Consider the following 19,326-nt stretch of genomic DNA (forward strand, 5'->3'; position numbering starts at 1 on the left):
ACAGGTGGACCGGACCATTTGAGGTTGTGGAGAAAAAGAGCGATGTCACCTACTTGGTGGACTTGAAGTCTCCCAGGAACCCCTTAAGGGTCCTGCATGTCAACCGGTTAAAGCCCCACTTAGAAAGGTCCGAAGTGGGCATGCTCCTTGCCACAGATGCTGGGATGGAGGAGGAGAGTGAGCCTCTTCCTGACCTCCTGTGTGCAAAAGAAAAAGATGGGTCAGTGGATGGTGTTGTCCTCTCTGACACACTGACCCCTGAGCAGCAGCAAGATTGTCGCCATCTGTTGGTACAATTCCCTGATCTGTTCTCCTTAATCCCTGGTGTCACTCAGTGGTGTGTCCAATATGTGGACACTGGGGACAGCACTCCTGTGAGGCACAAGGCCTACAGGGTGACTGAAAAGGTCAGAGCATATATCAAGGAGGAGGTCTCCAAGATGTTTGCCTTAGGGGTGGTTGAGTCCTCTAGCAGTCCTTGGGCCAGCCCAGTGGTCTTGGTCCCAAAGGCTGCAGCGCCTGGTGCTTCACCAGAACTTCGGTTCTGTGTGGATTACCGAGGACTCAATTCGGTCACCAAGACTGACGCGCACCCCATCCCCAGAGCTGATGAGCTCATCGATCGGTTGGGGGCTGCCCGGTACCTTAGTACGTTTGATCTAACGTCTGGGTACTGGCAGATCGCCTTGACTGATGGGGCAAAAGAGAGGTCTGCATTCTCCACGCCAGATGGGCACTACCAGTTCCGTGTGATGCCCTTTGGGATGAAGAATGCCCCTGCCACATTCCAGAGGTTGGTTAACCAGGTATTGGCCGGGCTGGAAGATTTCAGCGCCGCCTACCTGGACGATATAGCAGTGTTCAGCGCCAGCTGGGAGGAACACTTGCGCCACCTCCAGGAAGTGTTGTTGGCCCTGCGCAGAGCAGGCCTCACAATCAAGGCTAGTAAGTGCCAGATTGGGCAGGGTTCAGTGGTGTACTTGGGGCAACAAGTAGGGAGTGGCAAGGTGGCCCCCCTGCAACCCAAGATAGATACCATCCTGGCTTGGGAACCGCCCAAAACCCAGACTCAGGTGAGAGCCTTCTTGGGTCTCACGGGTTACTACAGGAGGTTTGTCAAGGGGTATGGCAACATTGTGCACCCCTTGACCTCGCTGACTTCCAGGAAGCAGCCGAGACTTGTGATCTGGACTGACGCCTGTCAGAACGCCTTTGACACCCTGAAAACTGCAATGTGTACAGCACCGGTCCTCCAGGCACCCGACTTTTCAAAAAAATTATTGTCCAGACAGACGCTTCAGAGCATGGTGTGGGGGCTGTTCTAGCACAGATGAATGAGGAGGGCCGAGACTTACCTGTAGCCTTCATCAGCCGGAGGTTACTTCCCAGGGAACAAAGGTGGAGTGCGATAGAGCGTGAGGCATTTGCTGTGGTCTGGGCGCTGAAGAAGCTAAGACCCTACCTGTTTGGGACTCACTTCCGGGTTCAGACAGACCACAGGCCCCTCAGATGGTTAATGCAGATGAGGGGTGAGAACCCAAAGCTGTTGAGGTGGTCCATTTCCCTACAGGGGATGGACTTTACGGTGGAACACCGCCCTGGTACAGATCACGCCAATGCTGATGGTCTGTCCAGATTTTTCCGCCTTAGTGATGAGAACTCCCTGGGTGAAGGGTAGTTCTCCCCACATTTCAGCTGGAGGGGACACGTGTTAGACCTGGCATCATTGGCATGAGTCTCTCCTCCATTTTTTTCTGTTTGCCTCCTCTGTTTACGATGTTTTTGCTGGATTATTGCTTTGGGCACTGTGCCACTGCTGATCAGTGCCACAGTGCAAGTGCTCCCTATGTTAAATTGTTACATTGATTGGTGTTACCATGATTGGCTTGGTTGACTTACTGTTCAGACCCTAGTCTAGTGCACTGCGTGTGCCAAGGGCATGTAAGTTAACTGCTGCTGGTGGGCTTGCAGCACTGGTTGTGCCACCCACAGAAGCAGCGTGTAAAATGTGTCTCAGGCCTGCCACCGCAGCGCCTGCGTGCAGTCCCTGACTGCCATGTCGACTTGGCAAGGAAACCTACTTGCCAGTCTCTGAACCTTCACTTTGCCACACTTCAGACACCTCTATGGTAGGCCCTAGGGCAGGGTGCATTGTTGGTAAAAGGTAGGTCATGCCCTGATGTGTGTGGCATGACCTAATAGTGAATTACAGCCATTTTCGTTTTTCACTATTGAAGGGCTACCTGCCTCCAATAGGCCAGACTGGGCAGACTGATTATTAACTCCATTATAATCTATCTGACTCAGGGAGCATGGTAGCAAGTCGAGTTTAGTATCCCTGAACTCAGAATTTAATAACACACCCTTTAGGATGGGTGGTTTATAAATTCTATGTTTGAAAATAGCACTTTTAGAAAGTGGCTATTTTCTTGTCCAACTATCTACCGGTCTCTGCTGGTTTGGTGTGTGTGTCAGGGGCTGGGTGGCTCCAGAGGTCTGAATGAGTCAGTGTGGGGTGAATGGGGCGTTTACACATAGAGTGAGGGAAGAGTAGCCTGCCCTGCCTGACACAATACTGGCTCCACCTCCTGCTGGGCGACTGATAGCCCTGCTCCTGCCAGTGACAATACTGGCTCCGCCTCCTGCTGGGCGGCTGAGGACTCTGCCCTGCTCAGTGAATAGGCCAGGTGCCTCTGCCTGGCAACACCCACAACAAACCTGAGATGGTGGGAATCTCCCTGCTTGGACAAAGGGAACAAAGGGAAAAAGGGGTATAAGAGAAGGACCCCTGAACCAAGAACCCAGATCACTTCTGACAAGGAAACCTGTACCAAGGACAAGAAGCCTGCTGATCTAAGGACTTGCCTCCCCTTTCTGCCAGAGTGCTATTTTGCTGTGGAGGAACCTGAAAGCTGCTTCTTTATTTTTGCCAAGGAACAAGGAGAGAGGAACTTGGTGTGTACTCTCTGAACACTTGCTAGGAAATCTCCAAGGGCTGGAAGAGTGCCAGTCTCCTGCTGAAGTCACAGGGCCAAAGGACTTCACCATTTGCTGAAATGCTGGAAAGTGTTGTTTCCAGTACACAAGGGAAAATCTGCAGTCTCGACGCCGCCGACGCCGCCGAATCCAGCTCGACATCGTGAGTAACGGCTCCAGTGTCCCGAGCCTTCGACGCCGGCCGCCGGGCCCGATCGACGCCAGCAGCAACGCCAGTGAGCAGTGGGTATCGGCCCCGGCTCCAAGTGACCCCGTCTCGACGCCGGTATCGACGCCACTGAGGAGTGAGTATCGGCTCCACCTCCAAGCGACCCCGTCCCGACGCCGCTGCTGATCGCATTGACTCGACGCCCTTCTCGACGCCGTGAGCGCTGCTCCGGCCCGACATCCCTCGACGCCGCTGCGGATTGACCCGACTCCGAGGCACGATCGACGCCGACCTCGACGCCGACATCTCGACGCCGTGGATCATCGTTTTCTTCGTTTCTCAAGGTACTGTACTTGTGGGGTCTGTTGCAACTCCAGGCTCGACGTAGCGCTCCTCGCGGTCGACGCCGAACCTTGGGAATCTTGTAGACTCGACGTCGTGTGACTACTGTGGGGGTTACATTGTTGCCAAAGAACTGTGCTCAGAAGAATACTTTGCTAAAGAACTATTTGCCAAGAAGAAACCTTACTTGAACTATTATTTTTCCTTCCAAAGAGTATTTATTAAGACTGTGGTATATTTTTGGTGTTATTTGGTCTTGTGCTAAACCTTATATAAAAATCCTATTTTTATAATAACTTCTGTGTCGTGTCCATCTGTAGTGTATTCACTTTATTACTGTATGTGGTCATAAATGCTTAACACACTGCCTCTGAGATAAGCCTGTGTGCTCTGCCAAGCTACCAAGGGGGTAGCAGGGTTATCTGAGTGTGTAATCCCCTTTCCCTGACTAGAGTTGGTTGGTCCCTATTTGTCAGAAGTGTATACCTCTGCCAACTAGAGACCGCCGGTTCTAACAGAGCTCAATACCCAATTCATCTCAAAATCATTCAAATGTCTGTGATAATAAACCAACAATCATCCACTGGCATCAATGATTTGATATCTATCTGTTGATGCTGATTGCATTTCCATGAAGTGATAATCCTTCCTCAATGTCTGCATATTTTGACAATAATCCATTAGAAACACATTTAAAATCCCAATGCATTTCTGGTCCTTGAGACCCATCTTTAGGGTCATACTGCAACAAACAAAATAGACACAAATCTTCACTCAACATTACCAATGGAAAACTAACAACATTTCCACCAACAATTAAACATTGTTGACCATCGTCTATCATCTATGCAAACAATTCACGTGTAATCATATAAAACCTCCACCAGTATGATGATCAGAACACAAATTCAATAGTGTGGAATAGTGAAGGGTAGGGGTGGGCGGAATTTGCGTAATCGCGTTACGCAAATCTCCGCGAAACGGTACAAAATCTCCGCGAACACGCAGAAATTCCGCGAACACGCGGAATTGCTTGTTCGCGATACTTTTTTCCTGTTCGCGATCGCTGTTTGCGTGCTCGGGGTGAAATATCTCGCAAACACGCATATTGAGAAAGCGAACAAGCAAAAAAATTCGCGAAGTCGCGGAACGTAGATTTTTGTGCAATTTCGCGTTCTCCGCGGAACGCGAAATTACCCAAATTCCGCAAATTCCGCGAACGGAACGGAATTTGCTGCCCAGGCCTAGTGAAGGGCATATATGCTCAAACAGAGCTTTGACGGAGAACAAAAGAAGCAAATAGTACCCTCACCCAAAGCAGTCAGCTTGTGAGTTACTAGTGTGCAATGTGAACACTCTAAAACTCTGGGCACCATTTAATTGCACTTAGTATGGGAAGTAAACCAAAAGTATACAACGTCGGGACTTAAATAACTCTAATCCATTTCAAGCAAATATGCCCTGGTGGAACACCCCAAACCCAATGGCAAAAGTGTGGAAATGAATACTGAAACATTACAATGATGTGTGTTATTCTGACCTGACCTCAGTGCCAACCTGTAAGTGAACATGCCTTATCTTCCTAGTTTGTGATATGGAACGCCTAACATGGGTGCCATTTTTAAGCTGGCTCTGCAAACTAACAATTCAAAGTGCACGATTCAATCCAATAAATAGCTGAATAATTAAGGAGAAACAAAACAGTTCACACAGATAAACCTATTAACGCCACATATTATAGTGAATTGCACATATACAATGAGTTCCTCATTTGAACATTCGTCAAAGTCAATAATGCAAGACAATAAACAATCCCCTCTTAATATTAAAATGCAAACTCATGAAGCGGAAACTTGGTCTCCATTGAATTAGCATAGCTCTATGCTCTTGCCGAAAACAGGTCAACCCTAATCGCTCATTATCCCATTAGGATGTACACTATCTAATGTCTTAATCCATGCTAACTCTCTTTGGAGATGTTTTTTGTTGTTGTCTATACCGGGATTACTGACAACAATTTCCAAAACTTGGAACTGCAGTTGACTAATGTTATGTCCTTTCTCTAACCAGTGTGTAGCTATGATAGATATTTTGTAGTAATTGCGTATAGTTACCTTTTTGTTCTATTATCCTGGTCTTAATTTATCTTTCTGTTTTGCTCATGCAGAGCAGACTAGATGGACATTTTAAACAGCAGATAGCATTTTTGCTATTTAAATCATCATAGTACCATAAAGGGATCTTAATTCCCTTGTGAGGAGGAGTGACTGTAGTTCCTGTAATAACGATGCTGCAGTATTTGCAATTATTACATTTCTTTGTGCCTTAATCTATATGGAAGATTTTGTTTGAAGTCAGAATTTCTTTCTTGTTCTTGGAGTGTTGGAATGCACATAGAGCTTTATCTTTGAAGAACCTCTGAAAATAAGATTCAGTTTGCAATAATTCCCATCTTTAGTTAATAATTTTCTTGGTCGCAAGAGACTTGGTAGAACATTTTGACACAAATGCCATTCTAGTCCTTGGCCAGTGCAACAGCTTAAAGCTGAAAGAAAATCTGAAAATTGTAGGTCCCACTTTTATGTCCAGTTTACATGCAGTGGGTGAGGAACTACTGTCTTCAGTTCAGGAACTGGTTGGGTGGTTCCTTTTCATGAATGTATCTTCTTTCTGCAGTGAAGATTCTGTTTTGTGAAGATTGACGGCTGTCACCAGCAGGCTGTGATAATGCTGATGCCAAAAAGGTGTACCCATAGCACAAGCATAATGAATGTATGAAGCTCTGCACCTGGCTGCCAATGTCGATCTTGGATAGGCCACTAAGGAGAAGTTAAAAGACCCAGGCCCTGCCTAGAAATGCCTCTCCCATCAACATTCTGCTGACTCTTCTCCATTCTCTTACCATCATACAAACAGAAGGAAGAACTAATCAGCACTCTCCGCACATAGAATTTATAAAGGTAACCCTTGTCTCCTTCTCTCCACATTTTAGTGTCTGTGGCTACAAACTCCAGCTCAGGAATGTAGGAAATAGTACCTTTGATGTTACTGCTGCTGATGTTGTTCTTTATGTGAGTCAACTGCAGGTGCTCCTGAGTCTTGGGAGGGTTCCTGGAACTCCCCAGGATCGTCAGCTGTCCCTTCATGAGAGCTTTAGGAACAAAAATAAAGAAGAGTTTCATTTTATTCGTGCTAAGACACGTTTTAGCTGTTTTGTTGAGTCTTGAGTGTGTGAGTGTTTTCTGGCAGCACATCTTACCTATTCTTGTTTAGGCCCCTGGCAGCCCTCTCTCTTGCTTTTTGGTTAGCCTCTGCTCAGGTCTGCCACAGCGTTAGAGGACATGTGCCCCTCCCCCTTCCCGGGCAGGCATTTCCAGTCGGGTGGGCAGGCAAAGCTCTGGTCTTTCCGACCCCTCTGCCTACTTAAGGTCATAGTAGAGCGGGCGTGCCGAAGGCGTGCATTAGGCAAGCCCGTCTGCGCCCGTCCATGCCTGGACGCCAGACATGCTGCAGGTTTGGCCGCCCAACAGCTGCTATATTCACAGAGCACTCTCATTGACATCGGGAAGGGTCACTATCGCTGTACTCATCAATTTTACACCATTTTGGTAGGTCCTTTTGTATGTAAAACCTGTGGGTTTAATTCTTTGGCTACCACCTGTCCCACGCGTATTCCCTCACCGGCTATTAAAATTCTGAGCCTGAATTGCCGCTCATTGGTCAAGCACTTTGCTGAAGTGTTTGACCTAATTCAGGATGAGGCCCCTGACATTCTTTTCCTAACCGAGACTTGGCTCTATGCTAATACCGAGGCAGTGCCCAACCTAGCACTTTCTTTGGGATATGCCATCAGAACTCTCAATTGAGAAGGTAGGGGTGGGGGTATTGTGGTTGTCTTTAGAATGGGATTTACCTATACTCTGACCAAAGAAAATATTACATATTCTGAATGTGCCCTCTTCAAAATTGGTGTCAACGCCAATTTTACCCTTTTGGGCCTTTTGATCTATCACCCCCCAGGGCTGTCAAAAGGTTTTATGGAAGCCCTGGTTATTAAACTGGGACTGCTGGCTACTAGGTCTGCCAACTTCAATATTGTAGGGGACCTCAATCTCCATTTGGAAGCTAACCAGGATAGGGAGATTAGTAATTTTTTAGTGGACCTTGCTTCATTCCAACTGAGACAATATGTCCCCAACAGCATACATTCTGCTGGCTACTTGTTAGACCCTTTTTTCTCGAATATATTGACTTTCACAGCCAGCCATCCCCTCCCTATGAGCTGGATGGATCACTATCTGGTGTCAATGACACTACGGGGTATGGGCCCTCCCTTAGAGGCTCCTCGGAGACTTATATTGAAACGCCCTTGGCATAAGTTAGATGTGGATCGCTTCCGCTGCCTCCTTCTTACCCAAAGACCCAGTCTCCCTAATAACCCAGACAGGGCTAACAGTATCCTTTTAGACTGGCTCTCGCACACACTCGACACTCTGATCCCGGCTAAGCTGACTAACAGCTGCAGAACTCAATCCTGCCCGTGGTTCAATGACAAACTAACCCAGGCTAGGAGGGCATGTAAAGCCCTGGAAAGGGCTTGGAGAAGACAGTACGATCCTATTCTGAAACTCCAATATCGAGCATGCATCAAACAATATCACAAGTCCATCTTGAAGGTTAGAGCAAATTTTTTTTCGGAGTAAATTAAAAACAGCAGCAATACCACTAAATGTATATTCTCCCTTCTCAAGAATCTTAAAACTTCTGGGCAACCAACTTCATCCCCTCTCACTTCCAACGAGCAATGTGAGACCCTCGCTGCCTTTTTTGATCAAGAAGGTGGACGATATCTATAAAACTTTTTCCCACATAGTGCCCTGTATAGGTCGGCCTTATCCTTTGGGAGCTACCGGTCCTTCACTTTCTGTTTGCGGTACTTCCCCAGGAAGTCATGCGGTCTATCTGCAGCAAACTCAAATCTGGATCCCCGGCGGTTCCCCGTAAACCCGACCAATTTAAGGTTTTATTACCGCAGTTATTGCCTGTGTTCTGTGACCTCATAAATTGGTCCCTAACCTCTGCTGTGGTCCCCACAGCCTGGAAACATGCCAAAGTGATCCCTCGCCTCAAGAAAACCACACTGGTGGTGTAGTGTGGCTCACTGGTTAGAGGCAGCAGACCCGGAAGTAGAGGACGGCCCGGGACCAGGGTTCAATTCCCGACGCGGCAGGGTCTTGGACCAGAGCCAGCGGACTCAATAATTCTCGCCTCGGTGCCTACTCTAACCAGGAATCACACTCGGCAACTCTGGGCATTAGCTTGCCTCATCTCCACAACAGCCCCCCACATTCGCCGGGGATGCCTGGTTTCACCTTGGAGATACCCATGAGGGACCATCACACAGGGATAGCCAGGATGGGTTCCCCAGCGGTCTACAGCGCCACGACGCCTCGGCAGCAGTGCGCTTTACAAAAAACACATACATACATACATACTGGATGTCTCCAAGCCTTTGAATTTTTGCCCTATCTCTCTCCTCCCTCTGACTGCCAAAATTACCGAACCTTATATCAATTCTATCCTCTCTACCTACATGGACACCCACAACAAGTTGGACCCCTCTCAGAATGGTTTCCGTCCACGTCATAGTACAGAATTGGCTCTCCTGGCAGTCACGAAACATCTGCGTCACTCTCTTAACTCGGGAGGCACTTCTGCTCTGATTTTTATTACACTTAAGTGCTGCATTGGACACTGTGTCCGACCAGATTCTTTTTCAGCGCCTAGAGGACATTGGCATCAGTGGCACTGCCCTGGGGTGGCTTTCCTCATGTCTCTAGGAAAGATCCTTTCAATTGATCGCCCCTCTTTCTTTGCTCAGACGCACAGCGTACGCCAGGATATTCCTCAGGGCTCGGCAATGGTAGCCTTCTGTCCTTGGTTCTCCATCCTCACCTAAGCATTTAGGCGTTTGGTTTGATTCGGCCCCCTCCTTCCAGCCCCAAACCAAGGCTGTGGCCGGAGTCTGTTTCGGATTCCTTTGAGGTCTCAAACCTCCGCTGGGCTTCTTTGAGGCCAATGTCCGGCAGGTCATCATCCAGGCCACCATATTGTCTAGGCTGGATTATGCCAGTGCTCTATATTTGGGAGTTAACAGAGCAGAGACACAGTGCCTCCAGAGGATACAGAATGCAACAGCCCGTCTGTTGTTTGGGCTCCCCAGGACTTGTCATACCTCAGAGTTTATCAATAGACTCCACTGGCTCCATGTGGAAAAGCGGGTTCTATTTAAAACTCTGTGCATTACTCACTGAATTCTCAATGCCCAATCCCCTGGAATCCTTGCAGACCTCCTTACTCCGTACACGCCCACTCGCAACCTGCGCTCCTTTAATCAGCACCTGGTGGTTATTCCGCGGATTAAGAAAGCCAGAGCTGAAGGACACTCATTTCAAGCTTTAGCTTCTAAACTTTGGAACTCCCTTCCGGTAAACACCAGAAGCATCTGCGATCATGCAGCCTTCCGTAAGGCTATAAAAACCTATCTGTTCTCTAATTAATGGGTTGTGGCGTTTTCTCTGCCGGTCTTCCTCTTGCTTTCTGTGCTTAGCGCTGGGACGCCCCTTTGCTGGGGCAGCCATGCGCTCTACAAATTATATAACATAACATAACATTGTACGTTTCAAGTTTATTTGAAAGTGCATTGCTAATTAAAACCATTGCACTAATAATAACATTATAAACATTAATTAACAATAAAATACAACATTTTCCAGTCTTATTATTTACATACTGGTTTCTCATTGTTTATATGTAAAGCCATTAAGATAAAAATGCTCAGAAAGGATAACATTCACTGTACAAGTGTGCACAATTCATCATGTTCCACTCTCCCAAAACAACTTTGTCATTATATTAAGAGGAACATTACAATTAGAATACAATGCTCACGTCTCATTAAGGGTTAAAGTTCACTGTGCATTTGTGCAGATTATTTAAGGTGGCTATTTATTGAAATAACAGAGCTCTTGGACTGCCATCTTGGGCAATCAAACTATTCCGGTTCCTTTATTAGGGCATAGCAAAGAGGACTATGGGCTGGCAGAGCCACTCTTGTTCATGATGGCATCAGGTAAGTAAATATCTATTATGCAAGTTATTAAAACGCCATACACATATTAAAATATTATTACATCTATACCTCAGTGAATTTACTGACAAACCATTAGACCAGAAAGAATGGATACATACGATATGGCTGCTTCATTTAAGATGGTTCCTACTCCTTCAATGTTTGTGCTGCCTGAATTAGAAATTTTGTAAAACGAAAATCCAGGATTGCGTCCGTAGGTTTAAAACAAGCAATGACTGCCTGTCTACAGAAATCTATGCCTCATTGGTTCCATAGTAGCCTCGCTGGTTGCATAGTAACGGTGCAGTTAACAACATCCCCAGAGTGTACAAACAAAACGTTATATGTCAGAAGTCTGCACCCAAAACAAGTGTTAGAGAGGAGTTTATGGATCATTGATGGGAACCAAATTCAGATCCAGCCAGTAGGGACTATCTCCAGTTTTTTTGCTCTCTCCCCTCTTCGCCACTCCTCCCCAGAAGATCATCTCTTATGCACCCTTCAGATAAGATAGTGGGGGGTTATCATCCGTATTCTTTTGCAAGACCATTGTTTGCCTGGAAATTCCCTAAAATGTCACAAAATATATATGAAATTACATGATATTTTACAAAATAAAGTTTCTTGGCATCTCATGTAAAAATTGAATATGAGGCAAAAAAATCTCTTTTAAGTCACTTTAGATCCCATTGCAAGGAAGGGGTTGAGGAGAAAATATCTGGCCTTAGACATGTTCTGTTGGTTATTGGGTCATGCGTTCCTCCCGAAATTTACTGATGCCCATTGCAAGGCTGATTAACATTTCGTAGATACCACTCACTTTTGGTTTGCTCATTCCCATATTTTATCTGTTGGCATGCACCAGGGATGTTATTTCACGGGTGTTTGGTAGGTAGTTAAAAAAAAATCACTGGCCTCTTTTTCTTTTTGATTTATTGGTTGTTTAATTGGGGCACTGGCAACGTTTACGTAGTCTTAGATTATAGTAACCTAAATACCGACTCTACATTTACATCACTGATAGTGCTGTTTGGAAATACATGTTTCATTCTTTTCCAGATTGGTTTACTGCTGGTGGGACTTCCTTTGTATACTTCCTTCAGTGTTCAGTGGATGCTGCTCTTGTGTTACTGACAGTGAGTACTGTGCCACTCTTCTAATGGATCTGCTTTCCCAAGATCAGCATTGTTTTACTCTATTCTCATTATTACTATTGTTTACTGTAATACTCTAGACATTTGAAGTTCCACTGCTTCTCATGATGAGAGATTTCTTCAGAACTTTGGATTTCTCTGACCTTATTATCATGACGGACTGTTAGAAGGAACAGGACTAGACCGGCCACGTTACCACCTTTTTAGGTGGGTTGTATAATACAATATTTTAAACACATACGGTATGTGGATTCTATACACGGGTGACAGGTGCAAACAATTTCACGGGTTTATCTTGGTGGGTGTTTCTGTACTCTTGCAATTCATATTTCGGTTCTTTTCTGGCCATTTTATATCTAGGGGTCATGTACATCTTTTCTGTTGCCTGATCCGTGCATTCGACACTTGCACAGGGCTGGAATCACTATTTCTTGGAGGTTCACATGGTCTCATCTGTTCTGCGCTTTCTCTCGTCACGACACAAGCTTTTTTTCTTATGCTCACATCTGTAATATGCTTATGCAAGAAAAAGAACATTTTGTAAATGTCTTTACTGACTTGAAAAAGTCAAAAGTTGATGAAGCATGTGTTGGCTGTGTTCATTCTGGAATAATCAACTTGAACAAAGATTGTAAACCATATCATCTTTTGTAAATTACAACCCGATGTTTTGAACTGTATTGACATATTATCATAATTGTGTTGAATATTAAACAGAACCATATCTAAAGAATAAGAGTCCATTCTGTCTGGACATCACAATTTTTGGAGATTGATTTGGTTGCCTATAGTGAATGTTCTGTTTCTGCAATAGATTGCCTTTTCAAAGCAGTCTACCATGGAGCATGCAACTCCGGAATGTAAAGGGAGGGGGGAGAACAGCAACCCCGAGAAGAATGCACAGATGTCAGGAAGGATTTTGTATAGTACCAGGATTATCAGTGGTGGCCGGCCTGGTTTACGGGTGGCGGGGCAGGTGTGGGGATTGCGATTGTGGAAGGGTGCTCATAATAAAAAATACATTTTAAAAAAAATTGACTTACCTTACCGCTGGGTCCTGTTCTCCTCGAGGAACAGGAAGCACAGCCAGGCCCCACTGACCAACCACAACACTGCAATGCAGCATTGTGATTGGTAGGCACCCAGGCTCCCCTGACCAATCACAATGCTGCAATGCATAGTTGCGATTGGTTTTGAGTGTCCTGGTTCGACGCTCAACCAGAGAATGGGGGCCTGGGCATGTTCTTCATGCAGGTTGTGATGCAGCCTACATGGAGAACAGGGAAAGTGCACATAACAAGGTACCTGCACAGCTGAGCTGCACTCGTGTTGCTACTAGCGCTTTATTATTTTAAAATACTCCTGTTTTGTATTTGCTTTCAACTTTGTTTGTTTGTTTGCCCCTGGTTTTATCTGGGACTACGCTAGGCACTTCCCTCCCTCATACCACATTTAATTGTTGACATACACCGCCGTTTTGGTGGGTCCGGGTCACGGGGGTAGTCCGGGTTGGGCGCCATCTTGGATTGGGCAGTGCATCTTCGGGCGGGCGCCATTTTGAGCGTTATTACGCTCGGGCAGCCTCGCGGGACGCCTACTTAAGGCGGTCCTCTCTTCTCCGGTTGCCAGACAAGGTACCTGCACAGCTGAGCTGCACTCGTGTTGCTACTAGCGCTTTATTATTTTAAAATACTCCTGTTTTGTATTTGCTTTCAACTTTGTTTGTTTGTTAGCCCCTGGTTTTATCTGGGACTACGCTAGGCACTTCCCTCCCTCATACCGCATTTAATTGTTGACATACACCGCCGTTTTGGTGGGTCCGGGTCACGGGGGTAGTCCGGGTTGGGCGCCATCTTGGATTGGGCAGTGCATCTGCCGGTGGGCGCCATTTTGAGCGTTATTACGCTCGGTCAGCCTCGCGGGATGCCTACTTAAAGTCGCTCTTTCCCGCGCAGCGAGATCACGCAGTGGGACGCCGTCGCTTAGCCGGAGTCGTGCCAGAGTCCTGCCCGTCCGCGCTAGGGACGCGCTGGGCGCATCGGGTTATCTGCCGTGATGATCGCCTATTCCAATGAGACGTTACGGTCCATTGGACTGACCATCCCTAAGTGCGATCAGGTAAATATCCACCCTCTAAGCGGCCCGTATTGGTGTGCCTGCAAAAGATGGGCTCTTGCCTCTCCCGTACATACCCGCCAGAAGCCTTTGGGTTTCGCTTCTCGGAGTAAGGGTACGGCGCGCGCTCTTCGAGTATTTAGCCTGAATGTTAGGTCCTTGGTGCAACACCATCAAGTCATCTTGGACCTTATGCAGGATGAGACCCCAGATGTTTTCGCTATTACGGAAACTTGGTTGCAGGAGGACGATGCAGCTATTATCAATCTGGCCTTTCCCCCTGAATATTCCATCTTCACTCTAAATCGTCCAACTAGAGGAGGGGGCATTGCCCTTGCTGTTAAATCTTGTTTCCCTTGTAGCTGGAATGTCTTAAATATCGCTGGGTGCGAAAGCGCCTCCTTTAAGATCTGGATCAGCCCCCAGTTTTCGATCTCAGGGATGGTGGTATATCGGCCTCCAGGCAACGATGTTGCGTTTAGAGATGCCTTCCCTGACGCCGTTAGTTCCCTGGCAGTTGGTTGTGCCAATTTTTCTATTCTGGGAGACCTTAATCTCCATCTTGACCCCGGCTGTCTTGAATTTTCTAGCGGATCTCGAGGCCCTTCAGTTGTTTCAAAAAGTTTTACAACCCACCCATATAGGGGGGCATATATTGGATCCCTTTTTTACTAATTTAACGGAAGCCATAGTCTTTTCCATCTCACCCCTAGGATGGACTGACCATTATCTAGTGGATATTCGGGCCTCTCTGCCTATGACCCCCTCTACTCCTTCGGCTAGATCGGTCCCTAGAAGACATTGGAGTAAACTTAGGTTAGAGGACCTGCATCATGTTTTGACTATTGATCCGCTAGGACCCTTGGATGACGTTGAAACTGGTTATGACCAGTTCTGTCAATGGATCACCAGGGCGCTTGACTCTTTGATCCCGATTATTACAAGTAAATTGAGCTCCAGAAAGTCGAACCCCTGGTATGACAGCGCTCTACGTGCTTTGAAAGGGAACTGTAGGCGGGCCGAGAGAGAATGGCGGAGGTCTTATGATGCGGCTAAGAAAGTGTCGTATCTGGCTTCCATTAAGACTTATCATCGTGCCATATGTAGAGCCCGTGCGGCGTTCTACTCTCTGGAATTCCGCAACAGCACGAACCCGTCTAAAACCATATTCAAGGACCTTAAAGATCTTCTGTCTAAACGAATTTCCTCTCCGGCTATGGCTTCTACCTCTCATTGTGAGGCTTTAGCTTCTTTCTTTTTGGAGAAAGTGCAGGGCATCTACCGGGCCTCTCCCTGTACAAGGCCACCCTCGGAGGTTGTGGACATTTTTCCTGCCCCTCCTACTTTGGATTCTCTTCCCCTGCTCCTACCTGAGGTTTTTGATAGACTGTCCCTGAAGATCAAATCTGGATCTCCTTTGGATCCGGTAAGACCTGCCCTCTTCAGGGATCAGTCTTTTTTGGGACGCTCCACTGTCTGTTCCCTGATCAACATCTCGCTGGCTACGGGCATGGTTCCAGCTAAATGGAAGCGTGCAGTGGTTTCTCCTATCCTGAAGAAACCATCTTTGGATCCATTGAAGCCGGAGAGTTACCGGCCCATTTCTTTGCTTCCTTGGCCGGCAAAATTGGTGGAGGCTCACGTCAACCAGGTTCTTTCCGACCATCTCACCCGAGCTAACATCCTGGATGCTACCCAGAACGGGTTCCGTGCTGGGCACAGCACAGAGACAGCCCTTCTCACCATGGTTGAACATCTGCGTTCGGTGCTGGATGGGGGACAGACGGCGGCGCTAGTATTATTAGATCTGAGCGCCGCCTTCGATACTGTTTCACACCGCATCCTTCTACATCGCCTGGAGGAGATAGGCATTGGTGGGTTAGCCCTACAGTGGTTCTGTTCCTTTCTCGACGACCGGTCCTTCTGCGTTGCTATACCACCGTATCAGTCCAAATTCCATCCTCTGGGCCTGGGGGTGCCACAGGGATCCTCGCTGAGTCCCACGTTATTCAATCTTTACGTGAGACCGCTGGCTGATGTCGTCAAGCAGTGGGGCATGAATATGGTCTCATATGCGGACGACACTCAGCTGGCCGTTACCATCAGCGGGGATGCTGACTTGGATGCCCCTAGGTTCCAGAATGGGCTGAGGGCGGTGGCGAGCTGGATGAATGCCAACTGTCTCCAGCTCAACGCTAAGAAGACTGAGGTCATGGTTGTCGGGAGGGGCAAGGAACTTTGGGGGGACAGATGGTGGCCTCCGGAACTTGGGCCGTCTCCAACTCCGGTTACGGCGTTGAGAAATTTGGGAGTGTGGTTGGACTCCACTTTGAGCTTTGTTGGGCACACCAAGAAAACCGCAGCTTGCTGCTTTGGGGTCCTTCGGGGCTTAAGACCTGTCCTGAAGTTTTTTGACCCCCCCTACCAGGCAGCTGGTGGTTCAGGCAACAGTAATATCCCGTCTGGACTATGCCAGCTCGCTCCTGATAGGGACAAACCAGGCAGAAATCATCCGCCTTCAACGTGTCCAAAATGCCGCAGCTAGAGCCATAGTTGGCTTGCCTAGGTCCTGCTCTGTCTCAAGTACTCTTCGATCTTTACACTGGCTACCGATTAAGTCATGAATTCATTTTAAAGTCTTATGTCTGGCTTTTAAGATTATGAAAGGATTAGCTCCCCAGATCCTTTCGAATCTCTTGTCTAGCTATGTTCCGACCCACTCTTTAAGATCAATGGGCCAGGCACTCGCTGTGGTTCCGAGGTTTAAGCTCAGCCGAGTTGGTGGTCGGTCCTTTCGGGTAAAAGCAGCAGCGCTCTGGAACTCGCTTCCGTTTGAGATTCACGCGATGGAAGATCTTCTCCTTTTTCGTAAAGCCATAAAAACCCTCCTGTTTTAATTTTTCCCTCCTAACTAGCTGTGCCCCTTTTGTGTCTTCAATTTCAGTGTTAGTTGTGTTTTTACCGGTCTTGCGCCAGGACGCCCCTTAGCTGGGGCAGCTGTGCGCAATATAAATGCTCCTAACATGACATAACATAACATAACATAACATAACTAGTTTGGGCAACCCAAGAGGGCCGACCAAACAGTCATTGCGCACTTAGGAGTGGGCAAACCACCCGTCCCCTGCCCTGCTCCGAGAGCAGAGCAACCCCTCCCACATGCATGCTTACAAAGCAGCACAAACATAACATGATAACAACTGAAAGTTATTTTCATTTTATGTTTCTACTTCTCGCACTGCTTGAAAGCAGTGGGGCAACACTCCTCTGCCATAGCGGAGGAGTCACCACTGAGGATTATTCTATAACAGGGCTATGGTGTGAGCATGATTTTAATGCTAGCTTTCTTATTGGTTAGCTGTCTCTTTTCACTCCAGGGAGTCACCAGGGCCCTGTTCTTGTCCAGGCACATGTTCTACTTCTAAGTAGAGTGATGTCTTGCTTTAAAGTAGGGCTGTCCTTGGGAGGGCTCATAGATCTCAAATAGGGAAAAGGACATTTTGCCATTTCCAAAACACCTCAGAATAGTGTATTCTGGGCCATTTCTCCAATACCGTCACAGAAAGTATTTTAAAGAAGGTGAACTGAGTGAGGGAAATTTCTTATAATGGGTTTGTGTCTCATCACCAATCACTATGTAGGGACTACTATAAGAAAGACACCCATCAGAGACCTCAGAACTCAATTTGACTTGAAAGAGAACAAGTGGGGAAAAACTGTTTATATTTAACTGGAAATGGAAGTGTGGATCTCACCTTCCCTTATACGCAAGCTTTGCAAGTGCTTCTCAAAGGTCTGGCCCGCTTGGCTCATATAGTTCCAATTGTTATAAAGGAGAAAGAAGGACATCTTTGAGGAAGAACCAGGGTGGGTGTAACATGCATATTTGCTGTAGTGTAATTATGAAAGGAATATAACCATGCATTTAGAGCTATTTTCTAAGATAAAAATGCAACCTTGTGCCCAAATTGGACCTGAGGATGCATTTTGCGCTCTAAATGCATCAGAACAGGAACCACATTTTGCACTCTAAATGCATCAGAACAGGAGCACCCACTCATGCTCTGCTCTTGTGCTCTCAAAAAGGCATATTTGCCCCAAATGATTCAAAATTATATGAGCGGGGCTAATCACGCAATGTTAGGTAATTTTGCACCACAAGAGTACTATAAAATTACTGACATTACCCTGATTACTGTGGTGTAATTCAAATTTCACCCAGGTCTGGTGATGAGTTGCAAAATAACTTTGTCTGGGCCTTTGCTGAATGAGAGATAAAGGCTGTCTCCCATTAATATTAATGACCTCATATCCTAGAGCCTGACTCTAGCAGACCTAGGACTTTAGGACCAAGCAGGATACTGGGTATGCCATGACCTCCAAGTGATCTGAAACTTTTGTAATGGATAGTATTCTAGGCCCATACACTTTCTTTCATTTTTTGTACATAAACAAATGGCACCACTATTCCCACTTTTTCTATCATTCTTGTGTTTCCCAATGAGGATGTTTATGTCACATACACAAGTCTATTTGGAAAATGAACTATAGAGATGCTGAATACAATACAACAACTACAATACTTGGTCATTTCCAGGGAAAATCTCCTCCTTCATTCTCTATACTCTTCATACCTTTGCTTCAGATGTGGGGTTAGGCAATAAACTCCACTCTGCCGATGGAGTTTACCAAGTTCTGCCCACTCCGCATCAGGTGAGTATCGCAGAGTTTTTTTCTTGTACATGGCTTGCCAAGTTTAAGTTGGCAAGCAAGAATTTACATCCCATAGTGCGAATATTGGGTGCTAGAACACCTCCCGGCAAGATTTCTAAACTCGAGCGGTCATGGCAGGTCATGACCATTAGTGTTGAGAAAGCTGCAGCTCGAGTAGAAAATCTACTGAAGTGGCAGAAAGAAGCAGAAGCCTTTGGCGTGCTGCATGGTGCAGTTTGCGCTGATTTTACAATGCGGAACAAGCTCCTGCCCCTAAAATTCAGCATGAGCCGTGGAACTCTGTGGAACTCTGTGGATTATTGCAGAGTTTTTTTGTCAAATATCTTTTTATTGATTTCAAAGATGTAGGAATGCACAGAAAAGCGAAACAACATTTAGGGGAAGAAGACACCAAGGCATCATATCTGCTGACCATTACAGAGTGCTAGAGATTCATATCTTGCAGAGTTTGTATGTAACTCAGCGTAATTCAGCGGAGTAAAACTCTGCGAGTTCCCCCACCCCTATAGAAATGTCTCCCATACTCTTCCTCCATATGGTGAATATCACTGCTTGTACACTGTCCATGCTAGGTTTAGCTTGAAAATGTTTTTGTGTGGTATGTAGGCAGCTTTAGCTGTATGACCACCCCAAGTTTTACATAAAGGTTATACAAACTTACAAAATAGTACCTAAACTGAATTTGGTTCAGCCCCCTACGTCGC

The sequence above is a fragment of the Triturus cristatus genome, chromosome 4_1 (assembly GCF_964204655.1).
Source record: "Triturus cristatus chromosome 4_1, aTriCri1.1, whole genome shotgun sequence".
Classification (NCBI taxonomy): domain Eukaryota; kingdom Metazoa; phylum Chordata; class Amphibia; order Caudata; family Salamandridae; genus Triturus; species Triturus cristatus.